Here is an 8,096-nt window from a genome sequence, read left to right as displayed (position 1 = left end):
CGCGACGGCCTTGCTAATATAGGGTATATATTGTACAACCGGTTTACACTTTTATTTAGTTTTGGCATTTCAAGCAGCTTAGGTGACTATTTGCTGTACTGCGATCGTGCAGTAAGCGTCGCCCGAGTTTCCACAGTAGCTCACGTCTAGCAATTGCATTTCGTAGACGGAAAAGCGTTCGCAGATGCGTAGTCGTGCTGCTGACAGCTGTGCTTGTTCGCCCAGCGCAAAAAAGTGCTTCCCGCGCCCTAGTTTTACGCTGTACGGTTAAAATATCAGTTGATTTTATTTCCTTAATACCTATATTGATTTCGCTGACTCTTCTCCCGCCTTCAAGAGGCCTTATATTTTCCTACTGGCGTACAAGTCAGCGAAGCGTCGCATGTGCGCTTGTGCAGCGCTTGTGTGAAGCGACCTTGACTTGGACCTAGATACAGTGTACAAACAAACCAAGTAAAGAAAGGCACATTCTTCCATTCACAAACGTGTCCTGGCTTCGTTTCAACTAAGCGAACGAATTGCGACCAAGCAATTTTTTTTAACATCCTTGATTGCGACGACCCGCCGGCGGCCGGCGGACGAAACTCTGGGCCGACTGACTCTGTCGGCCGGGGAGCCATGCAGTAGCGCAGCCGTGGCGCAGCCAATTGCCAGCTCATCCCCTCCTGACGTCACACGAAAAGCGCCACAGAAAATGGGCGAGCGTAAAGAGAGGAGGACAGCATTTTCGAATTGATTATTCTACTAAATAAAATCGCGTTAACGCGCCTAGAGTGGTCGAAACATGGCCTGGGGACTCCGGACTACAATTTGCGCTAGTAATCCCGCAATGTTTACATATCACTTCAGTGTCCCGTTAACGTATATAGGTATAGGCCCGAGCAGTCCATCTTCCCATAAAAGGTTTAATGAATCACAAGCAAACTGGAGCACATTCACACAAACATCTCAACTAGACCACACATCCATAAAACACCTACACGTTGAGGAAGCCGCCCAACTCATCACGGCGCACATCCTCGACGCCGCCGAAAAGTCCATTTCCCAGGCCTCCAGTGGGTCCCGCACCCCAAGGAGGCCCTGGTGGAACGAGGACTGCAGGCGGACGCGAGAGGCCCAGAAGAAGGCGTGGGGTGTCCTTCCCCGGTACCCCACGTCAGATAACCTCATTTCTTTTAAACGGGCAAATGCTTTTGGGAAGTGATTGCGTCGTGAGGCGAAAAGGGAGAGTTGGCGCACCTTCCTCACTTCCATCAACTCATACACTGATACACACAAAGTCTGGACACGAATACGAAAACTAAAAGGACAACAGACACACAGCCTGCCCCTGGTTAGTACAACAGGGGACACACTGGAAGACCAGGCTAACACACTTACACAACACTTCGAACACGTGTTCAGTTCAGCACACTACACAAACACTTTCATGAAACGCAAAACATCTGCGGAGAAGAAGTCACTGCGTGATAGCAACAAGTAGCACACTTCTTACAATTCTCCTTTTTCAATTTATGAGCTGAAGGCTGCTTTGACCACATGTAAACCTTCAGCTCCAGGTGCAGGTAAGATTACTTACACAATGATACAATTCTTACACTCAGACACCCTTGAAACACTCCTACACCTATACAACAAAATATGGCTTTCGGGGCACATTCCACGCTCTTGGAGGGAGGCCATAGTAGTAGCTGTGCTAAAGGAAGGGAATGACCCTTCCTCTCCCGCCAGTTATCGTCCCATTGCCCTGACAAGCTGCCTGTGTAAGCTCTTTGAGAAGATGATAAACTGGAGACTCGTGTACTTGGTCTTCTCGTACCATGGTACCATGGTCTTCTCGAGAGCTGCCAGGCAGGCTTTAGGGCGGGGCGATCTACTAACGATCAACTCGTTGCGTTAGAGTCATATATTAAAGATGCTTTCCTCCATAAGCAGTACTGTATAACAGTATTCTTTGATCTTGAAAAGGCGTACGACACTGCTTGGCGGTACGGCATCCTCAGCGATTTGAAGGCCTTTGGTATGTCGGGTAACATGTGGAACACGCTTGCCAGTTACCTCTCTGAAAGAACGTTTCGCGTGCGAGTTGGAACTGCACTCTCTAGAGTTCATGTGCAGGAAAACGGTGTGCCGCAAGGTGGAGTTTTGAGTTGCTCTTTGTTTATTGTAAAAATGAACTCTCTTCGGAAGGCGCTGCCACCATCCATTTCCTGCTCAATCTATGTAGATGACGTGCAATTATCCTTTAAGTCTTGTAACCTGTCTATCTGCGAGCACCAAGTCCAGCTTGGTGTTAACAAGCTAGCTGGCTGGGCAGATAGCAACGGTTTTAAATTTAATCAAGTGAAGTGTACTTGTGTTTTGTTTTCGAAAAGGCGTGGCATTCGGCCGGATCCAGACATCAAACTCAATGGTGTCTCAATTCCAGTCAGAAATGAACACACGTTTTTAGGTGTAGTCCTTGACGAAAAGCTCTCGTTCATTCCACATATAAAACAACATAAACATAAATGCTTAAAGGCTATGAATATACTGAAGGTTCTCTCCCACTCTTCATATGGTGCTGACAAACAACTTCTTTTACGTGTTTTTACTAGCCTGACAGGTTCACGATTGGACTATGGAAGTGTTGTTTATGGGTCAGCAAGTAAGACATCCCTCAAAATGCTGGACCCTGTGCTTCATCTGGGGCTCCGGCTGGCATGTGGCGCTTTCCGGACTAGCCCGGTCGAAAGCCTCTATGTGGAGTGTAATAAGTGGAACCTACAACGTCAGCGAGCATACACAGGTCTCCTTTTTGCTTTTAAAATTTCATCTATGCCACACCATCCTTTTAAATCAGCTTTTTATGATACGTCTATGACTGCACTACTCCTAAACCGACCATCGTTCTCTGCGCCCTTCTCTTACAGAGTTAGAGAGGAAGCGTCAGAGCTTTCTGTCTCCTTTTTAGACACCATACAAAGTTCTCAAACAGATTTTATAGCACCATGGCATCTCCGCCCTGTCTTATGCGACACATCTTTCACACATGTAGATAAAAACCGAGCTCCCACATGTGCAATTCTGCAGCACTTCTTGTATTTGCAGCAAAGTACCAATGTTCTGAATTTTATACGGATGCCTCTAAAACTTCCACCTCGGTGTCCTGCGCGGCGCATGGGCCCGGCCTTAGTGTCACTAGAACTCTTAACAGTAATACAAGTATCTTTACGACAGAGGCTTATGGTGTGCTTCTTGTTGTTAATCATATCCTTCAAAGTCACATCCCACAATCCATTATCTATACAGATTCACTCAGTGTTGTGCGGGCACTGTCGTCAACTATGCCTTCTTAAAACCACGTTGTCAATCTGATCGTGAAGGGTATTATGTCTGTGTATGTACGCAAATTTGAACTGGTTCTTTGCTGGGTCCCTGGCCACTGTGGTATAGCCGGGAACGAAGCAGCGGACCGAATGGCTGCTGCTGCTTCACTCTTGAATACAGTAGACATAAACACATTACCCTACACCGACGTGAAACCACACATCAGACAACCACTTCGCAAAACATGGCAAACACACTGGAGTGAACAAACAGACAACAAGTTACACGTAATAATACCTCACTTGGGACCATACACCACCGACACACGCAATAGATACTCTGAAGTCGCCTTGGCCAGATTACGGATAGGGCACACACATGCAACGCACTCGCACCTTCTCACTGCATCTCCAAGACCTCTGTGCAGCAGGTGCGGAGAGGCCCTATCCGTGATCGACATCCTCATACAATGTAAGGCACTTCACACAACACGACACAAACATTTCAGAGAACTCTACAGACAATATATCCGACTACATCCATCGCTGTTTCTAGGTGACGATGCCAGTGTTTCTGTGAAACGTGTGTTTGATTATTTCTCAGACGTTAAGTTTTTAAACATCTTTCCTATCACGCATAATCAAATCTGGCCCTATACACCAGCCATCACCATTATCTTTAACTGATTTTACTATGTTCGGTTGACACGTTTTTTTACCTACCTTTTTGTGGTAACCACTTCACTTCATCAAATAAATTTTTCTGTAGCGCTCTTTGCCCTTAGTCGGCCTTGCGCCATAAAAACCCAACCATCATCATACTACTACTACAACTACCACCACCACCAAAGCCGTTCCACTTAATGTGAAAGCTGTCGAAAGTGTAGAGCAGTGATTCGCCATAATGGGCTGCAGCGCCGTTATCTGCCCACTGCTGCCACCCAATGCATTTCGAATTTCCCGCCTTCTCAGTGCTCGTGCTCCCCCTGCCTGAAACTGCGCCGGTTGGAGTTCTGTTCTTCTTGTGCTTGCTTTAATTTTGTATGCTGGAGCTGTTTTGCGTCACTTCGAACGTGTAATTTGTTTCTTGCGCGGCTGGAGCCTTTCTCCGGCATTTCGAACGCGCTCTTTTTTTTTTTCTTGCGCGGCCGCTCTTTTCGCCTATATCGTAAAAACATCCCCCTCGCGAGGGGCACGATCAAATGCAGAGCATTTCCGGGGGCGCACGACATTAAGTAGTTTGCGTTACGTTAATGTTGTTGCACTTGTGGCAACTGCTGACGAGAGAGCGCTCGTCAGCAGTAATTTGAATGAGTCAACGATATAAGGCGCGTTCGTAGCGTCGCAATCTGTGCCGGCTTTTATGGCGCAGTGGGTAGAGCACCATGAACATTGCGTTCCGCCCGCAGGGTCGAGGGATCGAAAGCGGGCGCCGGATAGTATTTTTTTTATATAGTAGGGAGGGGTGCGGTGCGGCCTACGGACGTCAACGCGGGTGACATCGTGAGTTACTGAAATGCTCTGCATAAAAAAAAACCTGGTTACCGTCCGCCTGAAGAAATGGCGCAACGATACAGCTCAACAGTCGCTGTTCGCACTCTACTTCTGACCACAGTTGTTTACCTGCCGTATTTTACTACGATTGATGATAATCGTTTCGTGAAACATTGGGTATGAGTCGACAAACAACGTCACGTAAGTGGCAGTGTTGCTTATGTAAGTTGGCCGTTGTCGTGTAAGACAAGCTCAACGCACTCTACGGCTGTTTCAGCGCCGGCCGTCATAGCGCCACACTAACGCTTCTATGTTTACGTGTTCGTTCATGTCTCCCATTGTTTACCCCAGCATTATTACTGCTATAAAATGAATATGCACTAAATTTGAGGCCAAAGAGCTTGGTTTGCAAGCTTGTATTCCTTGATTAATTTGCGTTGGATTTTGTCGGCATCAGCAGCAGCAAGCCGCCCGTAATGCGTCATTGGTTCAGTGCGGCAACGCAGCTGATTAGTCGTACGCCTATTCTCTGTTTTCCTCATTATATAGCTTGTTTGTGCGAAGCTTGCGGTAGAAGTGGTGTCAGTGTTCTCCCAACGATACACTCTTTCGAGTAAACCAGACTTGCATTTGGATTATTAGGTTTAACGCGCCGACGCAACACAGGCGATGAGGATAGTGGAGGGCTCGGGATTAAGTTTGGCCGCCTGGGGAACTTTAACGTGCGCCGAAATCGCGAACACAATGGCGTTTTCGTTTTGCGCCTCCATCAAAATAGCGGCCACCGTGTCCGGGAAACGACACGTGCGTCCTTGCGCTCCGCAGTATAACGAAACCTGCATTTTGTCTTTATGGCTTCTTGAAGTGCACTCGCAGCTGGCGCTGTTCGACAAGCTTGTGGGCAAAACTGAAAACTGACAACAACCTAGTGTTATAGCGCCAAGCGTTCGAAGTAATTGAAGCCGTGGACGTGTTTATCTACGTTACCACTACGTGGTAACCCAATAAAGGCCCAGCCACATGCACGGGTAAAACCGACGTACTCGCGCAACGACGTACGCCTGCGGCGGCATACGCCGCTGCCTTTACGCCGGCCGAACGACGTCGGAGAGGGCGAGTAACCACATATCGCCGCCGCGCAGTGTGGCTCGACTACTTCGGACTCAGCTTTGTGGCGACTAGTTCAATTACATTTTAACTCAAATAAAGCAAATAATGCCTATTCTCACAAAAATACGTATATTTAATACAAAAACAACTAAAACAGTTCTTGGGACATTAAAAAAACGTTAAGGATTAGTATGCATACTTGGCAGGCACAAAACCCTTCCGCTACATTTGCGTAAAACTGCCTTGCTCCCAAAGTTGCTCGTTGCTTCGCGTGTTTTGTCCGGTTGTTTGGGCCCCGTATTTTACAAATTACTTCGTTTTATCGCATAATTAATAGTGAAGTTAGCTTATTTATCAATTCCCTGTCTTGTTATGCGACCTGACCGCCGATAACATCACCGCCAGAGGTGTACGTCAACACCGTGCGCCCGAAAGTTTGCGTCGATATCTGGCGGGCTCTGACTTGGGCGTAACAAGCGCGTACCATTGCATTCCGCGTACGCCGGAGTGCGCCGGTTCCTTACGCGCTTACGCCGGTTCACGTCGTTGCGCGAGAACGTCGGTTTTACGCGTGCGTGTGGTTGGGCCTTAAGGCGGAATAATTGATTGGTTGTGGGCCGAAGCTACACCTGGGAAGTGAGGCGCTCCGTAAAGGAGGACTCCTGATTAATTTTGACCATGCACCTGGGGATCTGCAAAATAAGGCGGAATGCTCATGCGTGGACTGCATGTAAACTTTCTGGGGAATCTGCCTAATACTATTCGTATTACTTTCAACTACGTAAGGTATTATTTTACCCAATATTGTTCTTATATATAGTTCCGAATACTGCATGGGCATGGAGAGACGCAGAAATGCAGCCTCTCCAAAATTCGTTTTATTTCATCTTACAGGTGGGCACTGCTACATCCTATCATTGTAAACGGTCAAACAATCTGTGGCTGTTTCTCTTCCCATGCCCACCAGTGTTATGCATGATTATTTATTATTGTGTGGATACTATGAAGCTATTAGTCTTATGTGGGGACGTCGAGCTCAATCCTGGGCCTAACAAGCAAATCAGCGGCAACACACTATCAGAAGAGCTGGCGACGGTAGTTAAGGACATCAATAAGCAGGCTGACTCGAGTCATGACGAGTTAAAACGCACGCTGTATGGTCTTAAGTCCGGTCAAGTAAAGCTAAAAAAAAGTGTTCAAGACATCACCACGAGGCTAGTTAACGTTGAATCCCGTGTTAGCCTGATTGAAAAGTCTAACAGTACTGAGCTTCAGCAAGCGGTCGCGCAAGCCGTGCAGAGCGAGAGCCTAGAGATGAATTCCCGATTAGACGACCAAGAGGATCGGTCTCGCAGAAAAATCTGATATTTTATGGTTTGGCTGACACTTAGACAGAATCATGGGTAGAATCTGAAGAAGCAATTAGAAATTTCGCGCCCTCCATACTTGAGGTTGAAATACCCCCGGACAGCATTGCATGGGCGCATAGACTGGGCAATTACATGGAAACCAAATGCCAGCTTATAACTGTGAAATTTTTATCTTCAAAGGTACACTAACCCCGACCTCACATTCTCCAATAGAGCTGGAATCCGTTGGAGGAATACCGGGGAAACGCTAGGCAGTGACCACTGCATCATAGAAGTCACAATACCACTACGATCTGCAATGCAAACACCTTCCCCCAAGGTGCAACGCATAACTGACTGGGTCAAATTTCGCAGAGAATTGGATAACATCCCAACACAAGTGGACGACATAGAGAAGTGGACGCAGGCCCTTAACGGAGCGGCCCAGGCAGCCACCACTGACATCGAATACGACGACTCAATCTCTCAAATTGACAGCCGACTGGCACACCTACTTCAGGCAAAGAAATCTCTGCAAAACAGATGGAGAGGGCAACGGCACAACCGAAAGCTCCGCAAGAGGATTGCGATACTCAACCGAGAAATCGAGAGACACTGTGCGGTCCTCTGCCGCCAACAATGGCATGCGGTATGCCAAGAAGCTGATGGACAAATGCACAAGAGCCGCACCTGGAACCTCCTACGCCACTTGCTAGACGAGAACAAGACCAAAGGCTCGCAGCGCCATGGGCTTGCCCGTACCATTCATCGGGCCAAACAAGAGCTTGGCGAGTCCGAACTATGCAGACGACTGAATGACAAGTACCTGCCTGTC

The sequence above is a fragment of the Haemaphysalis longicornis genome, unplaced genomic scaffold (genome assembly GCF_048455015.1).
Source record: "Haemaphysalis longicornis isolate Haplotype H1 unplaced genomic scaffold, Haemaphysalis longicornis Haplotype H1 scaffold_1, whole genome shotgun sequence".
NCBI classification, from domain to species: Eukaryota; Metazoa; Arthropoda; class Arachnida; order Ixodida; family Ixodidae; genus Haemaphysalis; species Haemaphysalis longicornis.
The sequence above is the reverse complement of the archived record's forward strand: the minus strand, read 5'-3'. Positions refer to the sequence as shown.